The sequence below is a fragment of the Nicotiana tabacum genome, chromosome 7 (genome assembly GCF_000715075.1).
Source record: "Nicotiana tabacum cultivar K326 chromosome 7, ASM71507v2, whole genome shotgun sequence".
NCBI lineage: Eukaryota > Viridiplantae > Streptophyta > Magnoliopsida > Solanales > Solanaceae > Nicotiana > Nicotiana tabacum.
Window position 1 is genome coordinate 53489333 of NC_134086.1, and position 21088 is coordinate 53510420.

Genomic DNA, 21088 nt, shown 5'->3' on the forward strand with positions numbered 1-21088 from the left:
AAGGCTGCCTACGTATCTTGTGGTAACAAGAATCAGGTCAAACGTAGTTCATAAGACTACTTTTTGTTACTATTTGCCTTTTTTTTCCTTTTTCTTCTTTTTTTTCTTTTTTTATTTATCTCTATTTTTCTCTTTTTTTTTTGAATTTTCCTTTTGGAATGAACTTTCTAAAATAAACCTATGGGGACATGAGTTTTTTTTCCGTATAACTCTAACTTGATTCCAAAAGAGGGGAGGTCGAAAAAATCAGTACAGGCTCAAAAGGGTATCGAATGGTATACGTGTTTGGGTAGCTGAAAGAGGGCCTCCCAATCCCTGAAAATGCCAAGTACAACACATACAACTTGAAAATGAAAAATAAAGATCATGCTTAGCATTTCTTTTGCAGCATCGACATTGGTATCACTGATATGCCTTCCACTTTTGGTTTAGTGCCTTGTCAAGTACATAACCCTCGTTAGGTGATTTCCTTTTCACAATGGATATACTCTGTCAATTCGGAAAAAACTTTCTTGACTATATCTTGTAACTTGAGATGCACTTGAACTTAAAGTTGTTTGCTTCAAATTGTTGGGACACACTCTGTTGTAACAATTTCTTGTCACCCTATTAACTTCCCAAATTATCTGCCCTAGTTTCACATGGTTCGGACTTCAAATGATCTCAAAATGTCCAAATATGTACTTATTTCCTTCAAGTGTCCCTATCATCTTCAAAATTATTTTATTGCTTCATGATTAAACTAACTTTTAAGACTAGTCCTAGAATTATACGTGCATGTCATGTCACTAGAGCCAGCATGAAAAGAACTATAAAAGGAAAAGAGAACTAAACAAAAATGACTTAAAATAACAGAAAACAGAAAATTACATTAGACAGACGGTGAAAGGTTTTGAACAACAAGACAAGCAAAATGAACTGGGGTACAGCCCTGGAACAAACCTAGATAATACTAAATGAATTACTACAACTAAAGGAACTAGGCAAAATAAAAGGATAGAAGGGTTTGAGTCACAAGACAATATCCGGACTACAACCCTGAAACAACCTGGACAACAGATTTGACAACAAAATAAACCACCAAGACTCCTCCCTGGCTAGCCAAGAAAGGAGCATCTTTCCAATTACCAAGCTCGGTATCTTAGCCACTGAGTTCCACATCAATATTACCAAGACCATTGCCAATTTCAATATCATTAACTTCACCAAGTGGCTCATTGGCTCCTTTGACCAAACCTTCATCATTGCAAACCACCCCAACAATCTGTGCGTTGTCATGTACCTGTAGAGGATTATGTGAGACAGTTGGGGTATTACTGCCTTGGACCACAATTATTCCTTCTTGAATCATTTTTTCTATTTCCCTTTTCAAAGCACGACAATCTTCAACATTGTATCCCTAGGCATTGGAATGGTATTCACACCTTTTAGCAGGGTCAAAGCTTCTCGCACGTGGGTCTATATAATTTAGAGGAATAGGTGTAATCATGTCGCAATGCTTTAATCTCTCAAACAAGCTTGCATATGACCCTCCTATTGGTGTAAAATTATCTTTCAGCCTTTGTTCCCTTCTACACCCTTGGCTTGAATGTGGGTTATAAGGCACTTGAAAATTTTGTGGAGGTTGGTGAAGCTTTACGGTGCTCGTGCTCGCCTTTTGGAGTGACCCAGTGGTTGGACAAATGGCCGGACGCTGTTCGCAGGATAATACTAGGGTGGATTATGTAGAGTTTGGGGATGTTCATGGGGTCGGTATTGAGGCTGAAAGCATTTAGCAGGAATGCCCACTGGATCCTGTCGTTGGCGGGGCTCAGCGACATCTTTTCTATCAATGGGAGGACTGTCCTGAGCAACTTGTTCCTTCCATCTGAGCCAAAATTGCCTAAAACTTTCCTTGGGTTTCTTTTCCATCTGAGATAGGGAGGAGCGGTCTGGGACAATGTCTATATTATACTGAAAGTGTCGCACAAAATCTTAAGCAATGTCATCCCATGTATGCCACTTACTGAAATCTTGACGAGTATGTCATTCCAAAGCTGCCCCAGTCAGGCTCTCACTGAAATACGCCATCAGCAACTCATCTTTCCTGCCAACACTTCTCATTTCACTGCAATAACCCCTCAGATGAGCTACTGGATCTCTACGCCCATCATACAAATTAAACTTTGGCATTTTAGACCCTTTCAGCTTTCTGGATATCTCATCTTGCTCTACTGTCTTAGCAGGCTTTGCAGTCTCACCGGGAGGCTCAAAATGAGAAGCGTAAGAGTATGGACCCGAGACCTTGAAAATTGGTTTTGGAGCATAGTGTTGGGCATCGGGGATTTTGAACACAGTCTCGCTAGAGGATCGAGGAAAGGTAGCAGATGGACGAGCTACAAGAACATAAGTGGTCAAAGGAGCGGGATATGAGGTGGTTCTGGGTGGTGGAGTGTTAAAAGGTGGTGGGGAGATATCCTGGACTTGTGATAGTGGCGGAATGGTGACAGGACTTTCATTGAGTTAGCGGGAACTGATGGTGGAGGATGCCTACTAATCCAGGTTTGGTATATTTCGGCCATCTGTCCTTTCAACCTTAAGACTTCTTTTTTTAACTTGGATCCTGATTCAACAATTCCCTAGATGGATAAGTAACCCTTGTGTCCAAGTCTTTGCTAGCCATGACTATCTTGCTCTTTGACCCTGCGTTGTATGGAAGAGTTACCATTTTAAGAACCACAAACCAACCACCCTTCTGCTCAATGGAGATAACAAAAGGAACAAAATAAGGTCATCACGTTAGCGTTAGGGCATTTAACAACTGCAAATATCACATTGTGTGCAATGCACCTAGCAACAATTAACGATTCTAGAATGACTTCGAGGGTCACCAGGTCACTTGACATCATCCCAATTTGTTCCCTTCAATCTTCTCTTTTCGTTTCTTTTCTAGCACTTGGTTGCTCATTTTCCTTTTTTTTTCTAATTATCATTCTTTTCTTTCCTCTCATTTCTCACATCCCACAACTTCATCCTCTTTTTTTTTCCTTTTTCTTATTTGTTTTTTCCTTTTTTTCTTTTAATAAAAAAAATGATTCGATCGAACCCTATGTAGGTTACCTACGTATCATGACGCCACATGAATCAGATATTTGCGTAGTTCGGGAAATTCGAGAATAGACCAAAACAAACTAATATTCTCTTTTTCTTTTTCCTTTTCTTTTTTTTTACCTTAATGACTACTTTAATAAGAAAAGAGAAATAAAAGATGCAAATCCCCCACTTATTTTTTGAATTTTCTAGACTTAATGTTCTATAACTTATTCTAAACTCAAGCTTAACGGGCATATTTTTTTTTTTGAAACAAATACTCTATGAGAAATTATTAAGGGAAAAACACTACAAGAGAAAAATATTTTTGGATTCTTATTTTTTTTAGGAAGGAAGTCTAAAGAATAAACCAAAGAAAGATATTGTGAATTTTCATTTGATATACCTGAAGAAAGATTTCGAAACGAGAAATGAAAAAAATAAAAAATTATTTTTTGGATTTCAATTTTTGATTACCTAAGATAATATAAAGTATGTTTTTTTTTCTATGTACAATATCCAAAAGTTCTTGTGAGAATAAAAAGAATTTTTTTATTTTTCCTTAATTTCACAAAGAAGAACCTCAAAAGATTTTTTTTTTTGGATTTTTGGAATTAATATCTTAAAAAAAACTTTTAAAGAGGTACTAAAAGAAAATTCTCTTCTTTTATTTTTTGAATTTTTAGTCCTAATATACTAAAGGAAATATAAAAATAATTTTTTTTATTTCTAGATATTAACTTATTAACTCCCTAAGGAAAACCACCTCAAAAGAGTCCCTTTTTTTTTTCTAGAATTAGTATTCTAAAGAAAATTTCTAACGGAAATATAAAAATGCAAAACCTCTTTTTTTGGATTTTTAAGTTACAACACACTTTTTCAAATATAAAGCAGAAAGTACAATAACAAAAGACTCGACATTACTGTACAAAACTAGAAAGTCAAAGACGACATAAAATGAAGAACATACTCAAAACATAAAAAAATAAAATAAATCTCCTTAAGCAACTGCCGAATGAGCCATCCTGACTGGATAGTCCTAGGGCGTCTGTCATGCTCAAACTTCGGTAAGTAGACCCATACCTATATGAAAAAATTGAAACCAAATAAAGTTAAAGACCTAAAACACTATGTGAGATAATAACCCTTCCTGTTGGACACATGCAAGACATGATTGTGACTATTTTTCTAAAATTAATCTATGTGGCTAAAAGTGGCTAAAAATGCAAGATTTGGCTAAGACCCCGTGAAGCCAAGAACTTAAGATTAACTAGAAAGACCGGACCCTATGTGGGTTGCCTACGTATCACGCACCGAAAGACAAGAATCAAGTATGCGTAGTTCGGGCAGATTCGATACGGGAGAGAATTAAAAAAATAACTAATTTAGAGAAAATATATTTTTTATCTCTTTTTTTGAAAAATGATGAAACATGTAAACTCTTTTTGGATTTTCTTTTTCCTCTTTTTCTAATTTTTGATTTTCGGAAAATGATGAAAAGTGCAATTTTTTTTTGAATTTTTCATGTTTTTTGTCTTTTTCTTAACAAAAATGTGACAGAAAACATAACTGGGCCCTTATTGCTTTATTTTTCACACTTCACTCTCTCTTTTTTTTCTTTTTCATTTGCCCTCAACTACCATTGGTCCGCCAAATGACCCTTTTACCCTTGAAGAAATGCAACATGTAGCACGTATGATGCATCAAGATGGTCTATTATTTTGGGTACACCTGTCCTAGACGGACTCAACTCCTGTGTTGAGTCCCCAAAGTCAAATGCACGTGATGCAAACAAACGTTCCTACTAGGGATCCGGCATGAGGCTATGTTATTCTAGGTTTAAAACCTAAGTGTATTTGTTCTAGACCTGGCTTACCTGAGCGGACAGCTCGAGCCGGGGGGGGGCAGCATACCGGGAATACAGAAGCTTCATCAGCTTTGCAACTTGTCCGAACCTCGTTCTAAAATTGGGATATGACTATAACAGAAAAGAAGTCACACGAAGTGCACACTTCCTAAAAGATTTAGAAGACTCAGAGAGAGGAGGGTTTCGCAACAGTTTATACACAGTTCAACAATATCAAAGCGGTAAAAAGCAATATTTAGCACATTAAGCCCAAACATGTAGTAAAAATTAGATAATAAATAAAAGCCAAACATAACAATTATTATAAGCTTGAATTCTGAATCCTGAACCAGAGATTCTGGGTTCATTCCCCAACAGAGTCTCCAGAGCTATCACACCTGCTTTTTCCTACCCCCGTAAGGGTGTAAGGGAGTTTTTCCAATTTAAGTGACAATCGAAACGAGATTTATTTATTTATTCAGAGTCGCCACTTGGGATAATTTATGGTGTCCCAAGTCACCATTTAGAATCCCAAATCGAGGAAAGTTTGACTCTATTTTATAGTCCGAAAAAATAGAAATCTGGGTAAGGAATTCTGTTAACCCGAGAGAAGGTGTTAGGCATTCCCGGGTTCCGTGGTTTTAGCACGGTCACTTAACTGTTATTATTGGCTCAATTATCTGATTTTATACATTTTAAAACCTTCGTGCATTTTTAACTTTTTAGCCGCTTTTATTTATTTACAGAATTAATCCAAGGTTATTTAAAACACATCGCAAGCCACGCTACATGAAATGCACCCGTGAGTCAAGACACGTTCTATTCAACCTCGTTGGAAATTAGAACCGGGCCACATGAAATGTACCCCCAGATTATAGATAAAAGCTGTGATAATTATATAACTAACGCGCCTAAAGCAAGCTACGAAGTTCATTTGTAATACTTAAGTTGTATAATTAATATGAGGGCCATAGGAGATTTAATATATGGCACGTCTCAATTCACTTTTAAGAGATTATGCTTAGCCAAAGTCACCTAAAGATACTTGGATTTTTCCTAAATTGAGTTCTATCTAACATTACTAAAATCAGCCTACCCAAAACACCACAAATCCTTCGACAAAACTATAACGTAACAAAACTATAATAGAATACCACAAATTGTTGTCTCTTTACTTGAAAATTGCGTACCAAGTGTTATAACTATAACTAATTTACATGCGGATATTACCTTCCAATATTTAGCTTAATCAATTAACATTGGATTCAATTTAAACTATATTCTGAGATTGTAAATAGTATGTCGCAATTTTCCATTTTTAACAGATAAAAGAAAAGTACTCTAAAATAAATTCAGCAAAGTAATTATTCTGCTGAACATTGCAAACAGAATCCCAGATACTAGTATACCAATTTCGAGAACACAAATTCATTCAAACCAAAAGCACTAAATTAGAACACCCAAAATTCTTGAATTAATTAAAGAAAAGAGATAAAAGGAACCTCAAACAAAGTGTCACCTGTCACGAGAATCTCCAATTTTACAATTTCTGTTTGGACGCAAAATTGCTACGGCAAGGAACGACGACCGGAACCTCAACGAAACAAACTCGACTCTTCAACGATGACTGAAACCAGATCGGACTGAACTCAACAACGAGTTCAACAATCAATAGCAACAAATTTTCGACTTCAACAACTTTTGGGAACAAATCTCAATTGAAGTTTTCGAATGGCAGAATTTCGATCTCAGTTGCTTCTGTCCGTTCCTATATCTATCTTTGTGTATTTATGTTTTGTTCCCCACTCTTTCACTTTTGTTCCCTCTTTTCTCGACTGAAAGTCGGCTGCTTTAGGGCTTTTGTGATCTGGAATTTTATCAACTCTATGTTGCGCCGAAAAATGTATAGATTGATATGGGCGGCTGATTTTGCTCCTAAGTTAGGGGTCCTTCATTTTTGTTCTTTTCTTCGATCTTTTTCAGAGAAGCGACAAATGTTCTCCTTTTGTGTGCTTTAGGCGTTATTCTATATATGATTGTAGAGTCTAGGTCTAGGTTTTTGTAGGGTTTTTTAGGTTAGGGGGTATGGACCTAGGAATTATGGGCTTGGTAATATGGGCTAGGTACAAAAATTAGGCCTAAAAATGGGTTGTTCGAGCCCATGTTTTATTCTTTCCCCGCGAACGAGATTAAAAATGCGATCTCATTTATTAATTAATCTTACTTAAGTAAAATAACTATTAAAATAAGACTGACCATTAAAATGAAACTATTTTTGGTATTTTTCAAGACTAAAAATGACTACAAAATATTAATGAAACTATTTTTTTTGTTTGTAATTTTCATTTTCTTGTAATAAAATAAAGTAAAAAAGTTAAAATTAATTGAAATAGTGATATTAGGCTGAAATTAAATATTTATATGTTAAAATGTAAAAAATCTTGGGGAGGGTCAAAAATCACATGTCTACACTTGGTAGCCTGAGCTTGAGCGAACCCACACACGAGGACTGCCCCCGAAAGCCCAAAGGCTATCTTTATCCTCAGGCATCCGAGCAAATCCCGCCATTGAGGACTATCGCGGGGTCTAAAAGGCTAAGTCTCGTACTGAAAGCTCGAAGCCCTACTCTCATTCAACTCAAAGTCGGGGATCCCAATGGCTCGAGTTTGCCAAACTAATCAGGGCCCGGTCCAAGGGACGGCAAGGTGTTCTATGGGGAATCGTCTTAATCAATCAAGGGCCAGAAGAAATACTTGCACCCGTGATCAATACTCGCACCAATCGGTGGAGTCGTGCATTCAGATTCTCCACAAACATAGATAAAAAGAAATATAGCATAAATCAGAGGCGAATTGAAGAAACATATTTGTATTCATAAGCACACGGTTACAAAAGCCCACGAGGGGTCCTTACATATGATTACAAAAGCCCACGAGGGGTCCTTACATAGATACAAAGAAGCAAAAAAATACACATGTAGTAAAAGGCAAGAGCCTAATCTATTCTCGGGGATGCATCCTCGGAGACAGTATCTTCGAGCGCCATCTCCTCGAGGGTCTCATCTCGATCTTCCAAAATGGTATCTCCAAGGGAGAAGATGAAGAAGAGGAAAGTGACGCAGAAAAAGCAGAAAGGGATGAAGAAGTAGTTGGATGAAAAATCTGGCTAGTATGGATTTCGCCACTACTACTATTGTGAAGCCACTTCATGAGACGTTACACCGGTGCAGGATGCAACAACTAGTAGATAGTACCACCCCACTCCACGGAAAGCAAAAGGACTAAGGCACCTCACCGGGTAGTCGGGAGAGGTGAGCAGAAGTTTGTAGTCCTCGTATCCTCTAATGCGAGAATAATTTGAGATTTCTCTCCCATCACCTCGGGTCAACAACAACAACAACAACAACAAACCAATGTAATCTCGCTCGGTAAGGAAGAGCCCTGGGAAAAGGCCATGGCATAACTGATAAGAACAACGCCATGCAACCTTAAGGCTACGGGCCCCAAACATGGGAAATAACAATGGATGAGGATGAAGAGAAGAAAGGGGTGAAAGGCTATCGGAGAACACTTGAATAAAGAATTGGTTCCAGAAAGCTCCCATTTATAGAGAAAGGGTAGCGCGACCGACAGGCACAATCAATACTCTTTGGAAAACATAACCGATGGCGCCATCAATGTCTTTGAAAGACGTACTGGCAGATGCAATCAATACGGTTTTGAGAACTGGACCGGTGGCGATACTATCGCTTTGAAGAATGAGAAGTCGGCAACCATTGAATGATTCTGGAAAGATGGATCGACACGACACCTCAGTTATCACAAGGGCTTATGTCATAAGTATGACATCATCAGTATAACATCATCGCGGTAAGTTTGAAGAAATGGATATCAAGGTCATTTCTTATCGTTCTACTCTAAGAAATGCGGGGACTATCTGTATACAGTAAAATCGAAGGGTCCAATTTTTCCGTCCTTTCGACGTCTTGTAAGCACGTCTTGAAGAGTCGAGACTACGGTTGGGTTTCATCCCTCGAGGTCCATCGACACTCGACCTCGGGGCAGTACAGACCGACGAATATGGAGAGAAAATAGGGAGTTCCCAAGGCGCATAAATAGGGCTGACAAAGTCTCATGGACTAGTCCAAAAACGAATCAAGGCATTAACTAGATGTACCGTCTCCATATCTTTGTAATTAATGCATTTGTACTATGCTAGGATTCCTGCTCATATATAAAGGAAATCCTTGTCATTTTGTAGACACCTGTTGCTCAATACTAAATACACAAGAACATATTCTCTTGCTCACATTACTCCCATTTATTGCTTACATTCATTGTATTCTATTTATTGTTCATCATTTATTGCTTATCATTAATCATAAAGAGCCATCATTTTAGCTCTCATAACTGTCAGTCCTCCCTCGATCGCTCTAAGCTAGCCTCCAGACCCGACCTCAAGGCCTCGTACATGGCAGCTCGAGTCTCCGACCTCCAGCCACTCGGTTCGATTATCACATCGTTTTCTAGCTATAATCTCGCTTTCAAGTACCTTACTTTAGCATCCTTTGCCTTACAACTAGCTTAAAAATGGATAACGTATTTTTAGAACCACAAAATCAAATTTAATTATTATTACCATTTTCACGGTAAACATCGCCGAAACCTTCTTGAAATATCCAAATGCAAATCCGAGCATACGCCCGAGTCCAAAATTACCATAAGACCTAACGGAACCATCAAAGCTCCAATCCGAGGTCAAACACTGAAAAGTCAAACTTGGTCAACTCTTCCAAATTTAAAGCTTCAATCATGAAATTCATTCTTCCAAATTAATTCCGAATTACTTGATAAACCAAAACTACCCATACACATAAGTCGTAATACATCGTACAGAGCTACTCATGCCCTCAAACAACCGAGCAAAGTGCAAATGCTCAAAATGACCGGCCGGGTCGTTACATTCTCCCCCACTTAAGCATGCGTTCGTCCTCAAACGTGCGAAGAGTCATTCCAAGGCCATCAAATCGCTGTGTAACCTTACCAAGCACATAATGGGGTTGATCCCATATCACCCCTATCTATGTAAGCCTGACAACACATGATAACTGAAGATCATTACTTTAACCTTGGTCCGTAAGCCTTAGAATCCAATTTCAAACATCCGAAACTTCCTATACGACCCGAATCTCGCACCTACACACACTATAAGTATTAACAAGCTACATCAAGCAGTAACCATAGCCAAGACACAATCACATGATATACCACGTAACTCAAATACTTATAGCAATAACTTTCGATCACAGTAGTTGCTCAAAATAACCCAATACCGGTAATAAACCTCATATCAAACAAAACCCTATTCTAAAAACTTCGAACACTACTGATGATGAAAGAAACATGAAGAAAATCATAACCACATATCAAATCACAAGTCTTGGAGTCCTCTCTCGTCCAATCGGAACCAAAGCCAAATCCTAAGTTGACTCGCGATGTTGTTCCTCCAAACGCACTTTAATCAAATCCAATAGTATCCATTTTAGGTCCAATGACCTTACCTCATCACGCACAACTATTCTATTGACATGCCACACTAATACTATGTATAACCACAACCTGTGCAATCCGTGCACCAACAAGCAACAATTGAAATGTACCCAAAAAATGGAAATTGACTCAAATGGAAAACCGTCCTGCAAGCTCAACAAGTACCACCACAACTACAATGATGTGAACCCATCATACGTAGTGGAAACAAGACACACGAATCTAACATAAAGTATCATATCCCACCATAACTCTGCTGCAATGCGTGACCCCATCCAAACACTGGCCCACATGAAATACCTCAAGTCACAAGGCTTAAAATCATCAACCACACGCAATTTGATGTCTAGTACCAAAAGTGCATGACCATAACCACTGAGAAGTAAACAACGCCATACCATACTCCGGAAAGAACATAACCAATGCGCATTCAATCATTCAACACCCTAATACCCATCTCGCTCAAATTCCACTATAAGAACCGAATAGAACTGCACCATGTGTGCATATAACCAATGATTCATAACCCCTCTTAGCATAGAAGAGTAACACATAGAACATATAAGATATGAATAAAATCAATTCTAACCGAATGGCACATCCCTCAAAAATAGCAGTTCGAAGTCAACAAATCCATCCCGGTGTAGAATACACATCCTCATTGGGCCTACCAATGGGCCCCCAAATCAACTCTGGTCATCCCTGAATGGAAAAATAGCCCTCTAAAAGTCGACAATGACTTAACCATAATACATACTATCACCTTTTGGCCACATTTTTACAGTTCGTAACCATAAAACAATCTGCTTCTGAGAACTCCCAGTCTCCAATTCCATAGAACAAACAAATACCATATCTGATCCCAACTCCACCGCCCAACTCCACAAACAAATGCCTGCTGATATTCAGATTTTTGCCTCCTGTAGAGACTTACCACATCAACGCAACTGAGCAAATTCCTACACCATGAGCACTACACCCGTCACAAATAATAACTCAAATTATTCCATGATTCCCATATACCCGTAAAGAGTAATATAACCCGTATCCATAAATTTCCATGCTTAATTCATCTTCAAAACTACCCTTTGAAAGTCATAACGGATTCACAAATATACTTTAAACTGAAACCAATACATAACCATGCAATTAACTCATCGATGACAAACTCCCCAACTTAGCTCAAATGCCATGGAATGAAACATATGATAACTTACAACAACCATACCCCATTACTGCCATAATACCACAATGAGATTCAACTAAACTTCATAAACTCATGTAACACAAACCACATAATACCTCAAATCATCTACTAAGCTCGCATTCATCCTCGTGATGGACATGTCAATTTTATCCACCAATCCAAACTCCAATCATACAAATATAACCCACTTGTAGAAAAGAAAGCCGCTACACAACACCATAAGGATCACACATTCGTAGATTACCCCGCAGGTGATAATCCACACGCTCAGCCTCTAACTGGAATCTTTCTATACCCTTTCTTAGCCAAAACTACTATGCAGTCACTTAATCTTCCTGAATTTGAACTCATCAATCAGACATGAGAATCTAGTTCGTTCCACAATTAAGCAACATTAAAAATCCTTCAATATACTCATAACCCGAGCCTATACGTCACATCAAAACAGAAATCAAACACCCAATAGTCTTTTTCACATCCCAAGCAAAATCTTCCTGTCACATTCAAACCATCGGAACACATCCCGTAATCACATCATAATAATCATATAACCATCCAACCACTTATCGAGCAATAAATTCCACTCATAGAGACACTACCGGACATATAAGTCCAAAAGCATGAACTCACACAACTGAAACTACCGAGCCTAAGCTACAGTCTAAACCTGGCCTCAAGTCCTCCAGACTGGTCCATTACTAAAATACCGGAAACACATTTCGTACCTCATCCTAGAATCACAAGCCGTCGATGCAAAACTAATAGCAAGCCCTCACATACGCATATGAGTGAGTGGAACAATTTAAAAGATATACGCTTCAAGCTGAATCAATATCGCACGATAAGGAAAAAAAGATGAGAAGTTTATCCTAAATGCCCTGTAGCCTCTCGAAGATAGGTATGGATGTCATCATACCGATCCGCAAGACTCTACTAGACATTTGCTCATGACTAGTAGAACCTATGAACCTAGAGCTCTGATACCAACTTGTCACGACCAAAATTCCAACTAGCCGTGATGAAATCTAACCCAAATCGCTAGATAAGCCAGTTATCAACTATCCAATTTAATGATATTTGTTGAGACATATAAATGATAATACCTGCTGCGGCATGCAGCCCGATCCCATCAATATCACTCACAATTCGGCCCTTAGGCCCCAACGCAGTCATTAATCTCTCTTGTCTCTCCGGCTTAGAAATCTCATGCCAATCAACCCAAATAATGACAACAATATGATGTGACAATAAATGATATCAGAGATTGAGATATGATATGTAAATGGATGAACATGATTGAGTATGTAGATGCAATTTAAGAAATAAACTCAACAGCAAAGATGACCTCAGTAGGTTCCAACAGAATAAGCATATAGCCTAAACATGATTCATAACATGATTCATAGCTCAATTCCTCTAACATGTGGAAATTTCATGGATAGAAACAAGATTAGCTAACTACACAGTGTTACAGAATCAACCAAGTCATAATTCACGCGGTGCACGCCCACACGCCCATCACCTAGCATGTGCGTCACCTTAACACTAAGCACATAACATGTATATTCAGGGGTTCATACCCGCAACACCAAGTTTAGAGCTGTTAGTTACCTCGAACAAGCCAAATCCAATACCGAGCAAGCAAAGTGAGGCTCCGAAAATGCCATATCGTGCATGCCGACCTCCGAACGGCTCAAAACTATCCGAAAGCAACTCAAATATATCAAATAATTTTAAAAGAAACAAACTCAATCGATAAAGGTCGAATACTTTATCAAAATCCCAAAGTCAACCAAAAAGTTAAACCCGTCCCCGTGCCTCTGAATCCGACAAAACTCACAAAATACGATAACCCATTCAATTACGAGTCCAACCATACTTGTGTCACTCAAATCCGACTCCTAATCGATGTTCAAAACTCAAAAATTTATTTTATGAAATTTTAGACAAAAATCCCCAATTTTCTCTCGTTAAAATTCATAATCCAATTTCCAAAAACGAAGATAGATTCACGAAATATAATTAAAACTAAGTAGAGAACACTTACCCCAATCTATAAGGTGAAAAATCGCTTCAAAAAGTTTCTTAATCCGAGCTCCATAGCCCCAAATATGACAAAATAATAAACCCTCGATATTAAATATTTTTGCCCAGATGTTCTACCTTATTTCTCATGCTAAACAATCCCAAAACTTGCTTTTAATGCCAGCAATAAATTCCTTATAAAATTTCAGTCAAGTTAGGCTTTTGAATCACTCTATTTGACTTTATAATGAAAGAGATATGTTGGTTTCAATATTTTAAAATAGTGCAGATTTTTAAATATGAAGTCAGTTGCAATTTTGTGATTAATCTGAAAAAGCTGACAACCTAATTCTTAGTAAAATGGCCATAAACTTCTCATACGTTGTCCAAATTTCATGATTCTTTTTGCTATGGCTCCATAATTATGATATGGATCTAATGATTCAATCAAAATATAAATTGGAGCTCATTTGCTAATGATACATCATACAGAGCTACTCATGCCCTTAAACAACCGAACGGAGTGCAAATGCTCAAAATGACTGGCCGGGTCGCTACATTCTCTCCCACTTAAACATACGTTCATCCTTGAACATGCCAAGAGTCATTCCAAGGCCATCAAAATGCCGTGTAACCTTACCATGCACATACCTCAACAATAATAGTTTGAAGGCAACAAATCCGTCCTGGTGTAGAATACACATCCTCATTGGGCCTAAATGGGCCCCCAAATCAAATCCGGTCATCCCCGAATGGAAAAATAGCCCTCCAAAAGTCGACAATGACCTACCCATAGTACATACTATCATTTGGCTACCTTTGGCCACATTTTCACGGTTCGTAACCACAAAACAATCTGCTTCTGAGAACTCCTAGTCTCCAAATCCATAGAACAAACAAATACCATATCTGATCCCAACTCCACTGCCCGAATGTCTAATGCATCTCCATACACAATAATCCCATGAGGAATACTTCTATAATTCTTTTTTTTCCACATAGCAAAAATGTGAATATCAGTAGTCGATCAACTAGGCGAGTACCTCAATACAATTGAAGCCTCCATAAGTCAAAGCACAATGCGCCATCTGAATTTACACTCTCCTCAGTCAATACATAGTAGTACTAAAATTCATCTAGACATATGAAATCGTCCATATTGTCTAAGAATTCATGACCTTCCCTTCAAAACTAAACCCTGACCTTGCACATGCAAATCTCAATCCCACACAACACACCACATCTATCATGCCATCATATGAAAAGTAAGAGAATCTCATAATCAACTCTAGGTCACTATCCAACTGCATACTCGATTAGGTAGGAGCCTTTCACATGATTCCATCTAGTAGAGAATCGCAATACTCAACATGCTCCTCACGCCGGTAGGAAATATCTGCCTAAAATTGAGGTAGAAACCATCAAGAACTTTTTGAAATCCATTTGAACATAACCAAGTCATCAGAACTGAATCTCTCTAACTCAACCAAGATACGTAGGTCGCCAAACCTAAGAGTATTGCCACAAAACACCTGTAGAGACTCACCACATCAACGCAACTGAGCAAATTCCTATGCCATGCGCACTACACCCATCACGAATAATAACTCAAATCATTCCATGATTCCTATATACTCATAAAGTGTAATATAACCCGTATCCATAAATTTCCATGCTTAAATCATCCTCAAACTAGCCTTTGAAAGTCTTAACTGATTCACAAATATACCTCAAATTGAAACCAATACAACACTTAACCATGCAATCAACTCATCGATGACAAACTCCTCCACTTGGCTCAAATGCCATAGAATAAAACATCGATAACTTACAATAACCATACCCCATTACTGCCATAATACCACAATGAGATTCAATTATTCCTTCATAAACTCATGTAACACAAACCACATAATACCTCAAATCATCTACTAAGCTCGCATTCATTCTCGTGGAGGACATGTCAACCTTCTCCACCAATCAAAATGCAAACAATAAAAATATAACCCACTTATAGAAAAGAAATCCTCCACACAACACCATAAGGATCACATATCCGTAGATTACCCCGCAGGTGATAACCTGCATGCTCAACCTCCAACTGACATCTTTCTATACCCTTTCACAGCCACAATTACTACACAATCACTTAATCTTCCTGAATTTTAAGTCATCAATCAGACATGAGAATCTAATTCGTTCCATAATTAAGCAACATGAAATATCCTTCAATATTCTCATAACCCGAGACTATACGTCACATCAAAATAGAAATCAAATACCCAATAGCCCTTTCACCATCCCAAGAAAATTCTTCCCATCACATTCAAACCATCTGAACACATCCCGTAGTCACATCATACTCATCATTTAGCCATCCAACCACTCATCGAGCCACAAATTCCATTCATAGGGACACTACCAGACATATAAGTCCAAAAACATGAACTCACACAACTGAAACTACCAAGCCTAAGCTGCAGTCTAAACCTAGCCTCAAGTCCTCCAGACTAGCCCATCACCAAAACACCAAAAACACATTTTGTACCTCATCCATAGAATCACAAGCCTTCGATGCATAGCTAATACCAAGCTATCACATACATATACGAGTGAGTGGAATAATTTCAAAGATATACGCTTCAAGCTGAATCAATGTCGCATGACAAGGAAAGAAAGATAAGAAGTTTATCCTAAATGCCTTGTAGCCTCTCAAAGATAGGTATGGACGTCATCATACCGATCTGCAAGACTATACTAGACATTTGCTCATGACTGGTTGAACCTATAAACCTATAACTCTAATACCAACTTGTCACAACCCAAATTCCAACTAGCTGTGATGACACCTAACTCAACCCGCTAGGTAAGCCAGTTATTAACTATCCAATTTAATGATATTTATTGAGACAAATACATTATTACACCTGTTGCGACGTGCAACCCGATCCCATCATTATCACTCACAATCCGGACCTCATGCCTCAACTCAGTCATTAATATCTCCAGTCTCTTAGGCTCGGAAATCTCATGCCAATAAGTCCAAATAATGACAACAATATGATGTGACACCAAATGATATCAAAGGCTGAGATATGATATGTAAATGAATGAACATGACTTAATATATAGATGCAATTTAAGAAAATAACTCAACAGCAGAGATGACCTAAGTAGGTCCCAATAGAATAAACATATAGCCTAAACATGATTTCTAACATGATCCAAAACTCAATTCCTCTAACACCTAGAAGTTTCATGGATAGAAACAAGATTAGTTAACTACACAGTATCACAGAATCAACCGAGTAATAATTCATGCGGTGCACGCCCACATGCCTGTCACCTAGCATGTGCCTCACCATAATACTAAGCACATAACATGTATATTCAGGGGTTCATACCCTCAACACCAAGTTTAGAAGTGTTACTTACCTCGAACAAGGTAAATCTAATACTGAGCAAGCCAAGCGATGCTCCAAAACTACCATCCCGCACGTACCGACCTTCAAACGGATCGAAACTAGCCAAAAGCAACTCAAATACATCAAATAATACAAAAGAAACAAACTCAGTCGATAAAGGTCGAATCTTTATCAAAACCCCAAAGTCAACCAAAAAGTTAAACCCGATCCCGTGCCTCGAAATCTGATAAAACTCACAAAATTTGATAACCCATTCAATCACGAGTCCAACCATACTAGTGTCACTCAAATCCGACTCCGAATCTATGTTTAAAACTCAAAAATTCATTTTATGAAAATTTTAGAACAAAAATCCCCAATTTCTCTCTTTAAAATTCATAATACAATTTCCAAAAACAAAGATAGATTCACAAAATATAATCAAAACAAAGTATAGAACACTTACCCCAATCTATAAGGTGAAAAATCGCTTCAAATATTGTCTCAATCCGAGCTCCATAGCTCCAAATATGACAAAAATGATAAACCCTCGATATTAAATATTTCTGCCCAACAGCTCTACCTCATTTCTCATGCCAAACAATCCCAAAACTTACTTTTGATGTCACCAATAGATTCCTTGTGAAATTTCAGTCAAGTTAGGCTTTTGAATCACACCATTTGACCTTATAATGAAGGTCACACCATTTACAATTTCGTAATTAATCTAAAAATCTAGCAACCCAATTCTTAGTAAAATGACCATAAACTAATCATACGTTGTCTGAATTTCACGATTCTTTTTGTTATGGCTTTGTAATTATGATATGGATCTAATGATCCAATCAAAACAGAAATTGGAGCTCATTTGCTAATGATACATCATACGGAGCTACTCATGCCCTCAAACAACTGAGCGAAGTTCAAATGCTCAAAACAACCGGTCGGGCCACTACATTCTCTCCCACACCGTAATCCAAGACATAATCAGATGATATACCATGCAACTCAAATACTCATAGCAATAACTTCCGATCAAGGTAGTTGCTCAAAACAACCAAATACCGGTAATAAACCTCATATAAAAAAACACCATTCTAAAAACTTCGTACATTGATGATGATGAAAGAAACATGTGGAAAATCATAACCAGTTATCAAATCAACAAGTCATGGAGCCCTCTCTCGTCCAATCAGAACCAAAGCCAAATCCTAAGCTAACTCCCAATTTTATTCCTCCAAACGCAATGTAATCAAATCCGATAGTATCCATTTTAGGTCCAATGGCCTTACCTCATCAAGAACAACTATTTAATTGACATGCCACACCAGTACTAATTAGAACCACAACCTGTGCAATCCGTGCACCAATAAGCAATAATTTAAATGTACCAAAAATGGAAATTGACTTAAATGAGAGAATCGTCTTGCAAGCTCAACAAGTATCACCATAACCGCAATACTACGAACCCATCATACATAGTGAAACCAAGACACACGAATCTAACACAAAGGATCATATCCCATCATAACTCCGCTGCAATGCATGACCCCATCCAAACACTAGCCCATATAAAATACCTCAAGTCACAAGGCTCAAAATCAACAACCACACGTAATTTGACGTCTCGTACCAAAAGTTCATGACCATAACCACTGAGAAGTAAGCAACTCCCTACCACAGTCCGGAAAGAACATAACCAATGCGCATTCAATCATTCAACACCCTAATACCCATCTCGCTCAAATTCTGCTATAAGGACCAAATAGAACAGCACCAGGTGTGCATATAACCAACGAATCATAACCCCTCGTAGCATGGAAGAGTAACACATAGAACATATCAGATACGAATAAAATCAAATCTAATCGAATGGCACATCCCTGAACAATAACAATTCGACGTCAATAAATCCGATATGGTATAAAATACACATCCTTATTGGGCCTATAAATAAGCCCTAAGGTCATCCCCGGATGGACAAATAGCCCTCCAAAAGTCCACAACGACCTAATCATAACATATATTATCATCTGGCTATCTTTGGCCACATTTTCACAGTCCACAACCACGAAACAATCTGCTTTTGAGAACTCTCAGTCTCCAATTCCATAGATAAACGAATTGCCATATCTGATCCCAACTCCACCGCCCGAATGTCCAGCACATCTCCCATACACTATCATCCCACGAGGAATACTTCTATAATTCTTCTGTGCCACATAGCAAAAATCTAAATATCAGTAGTCGATCAACTAGGCAAGTACCACAATACCAATGAAGCCTCCATAAGTCAAAGCACATTGCGCCTTCTGAATGTACACTCTCCTCAGGCAATACCAAGTAGTAATACCATTCATCTAGACATCTGAAACCGTCCCTATTGTCTAAGAATTCATGACCTTCCATTCAAAACTGAACCGTGACCTTGCACATGCAAATCTCAATCCCATATAACATACCACATCTATCATGCCATCATATGAAAAGCACGAGAATCTTATAATCAACACTGGGTCACTATCCAACTACATACTCAATTAGCTAGGAGCCTTTCACATGATTCCATCCAGTAGAGAATCACAATACTCAACATGCTCCTCATGCTAGTAGGAAATATCTGCCTCAAACCATGGTAGAAACAATCGAGAAATTTCGGAAACCTATTTGCACATAATCGAGCCATCAGAATTGAATCTCTCTAACTCAACCAAGATACGCAGGTCGCCAAACCTAAGAGTATTGCCACAAAACACCTGTAGAGACTCACCACATCATAAGTTCCCAAAGGACCTATCATATCCATTACCGTGCTAATCCAAACTATTACCAAGCTATTCTATTTCTCCGAGTTCCTTCCGAATTACCCTCAAGTTGACACTTGTCCTTGCTAGAACACCATGATCCTTACCCAACATTCACCACAAGAGGTCCTAACATAAAAACATACGCCTTAAAGCCCATAAGCCGCTATATTCCCTCTTAAGAACCTTAAAAGTACCACAACCAAGACAACCACTCTGAAAAAACCTTATGTGAACCTAAGGCCATTAACTTTACCTTCCTGATACTGAAATGTAGAATCCATAGTGATACAAAAATACTGCAAGTCCCGGCTCCATCAATTGGGAATCTCAGATCTTAACCATATACAAACCCATAAAGTGTAATATAACCCATATCTAGAAATTTCCTTGCTCAAGTCATCCTCAAAACTAGCCTTTGCAAATCATAACTGATTCACAAGTATACCTCAAACCGAAACCAGTACAATACGTAACCATGCAATTAACTCGTTGATAACAGACTCTCCCACTTGGCTCAAAGGCCACGAAATAAAACATCTAATAACTTGAAATAAACATACCCTATTACTGCCATAATATCGCAATAAGATTCAACAAAATCCTTCATAAACTCATGTACCACAAACCACATAATACCTCAAATCATCTGCTAAGCTTACATTCATCCTTGTGGCGGACATGTCAACTTATCCACCAATCCAAACTCAAATCTCACAAATATAACCCACTGGTAGAAAAGAAAGCCTCCATACAACAACATAAGGATCACACATCCATAGATTACCCCACAGGTGATAACCCGCAAGCTCAGCCTCCAACTAGCATCTTTCTATACCTTTTCACAGCCACAACTACTATGCAATCACTTAATCTTCCTAAATTTGAACTCATCAATAAGACATGAGAATCTAATTCGTTCCACAATTAAGCAACATGAAAGATCCTATAATACACTCATAACTCGATATGATACGTCGCATCAAAAAAGAAATCAAGCACCCAATAGTCCTTCTCATATCCCAAGCAAACTCTTCCCGTCACATTCAAACCATCTGAACACATCCTGTAGTCACATCATTCTCATCATATAGCGATCCATCCACTCATCGAGCCACAAATTCCACTCATAGGGACACTACCGGACATATAAGTCCAAAGGCATAAACTCGCACAACTAAAAC

General features: G+C 38.1%; 1 long non-coding RNA gene across 1 annotated transcript; it reads right to left on the bottom strand.

Moving 5' to 3' along the window:
- Positions 1-3898: 3898 nt before the first annotated feature.
- LOC142182691 (uncharacterized) lies at positions 3899-6941 on the bottom strand. The gene is made up of 2 exons (XR_012711647.1): positions 6435-6941; positions 3899-4152 (listed from the first exon to the last, which is right to left on the bottom strand). It is a non-coding gene; the product is annotated as an uncharacterized LOC142182691 (long non-coding RNA).
- Positions 6942-21088: the final 14147 nt, after the last annotated feature.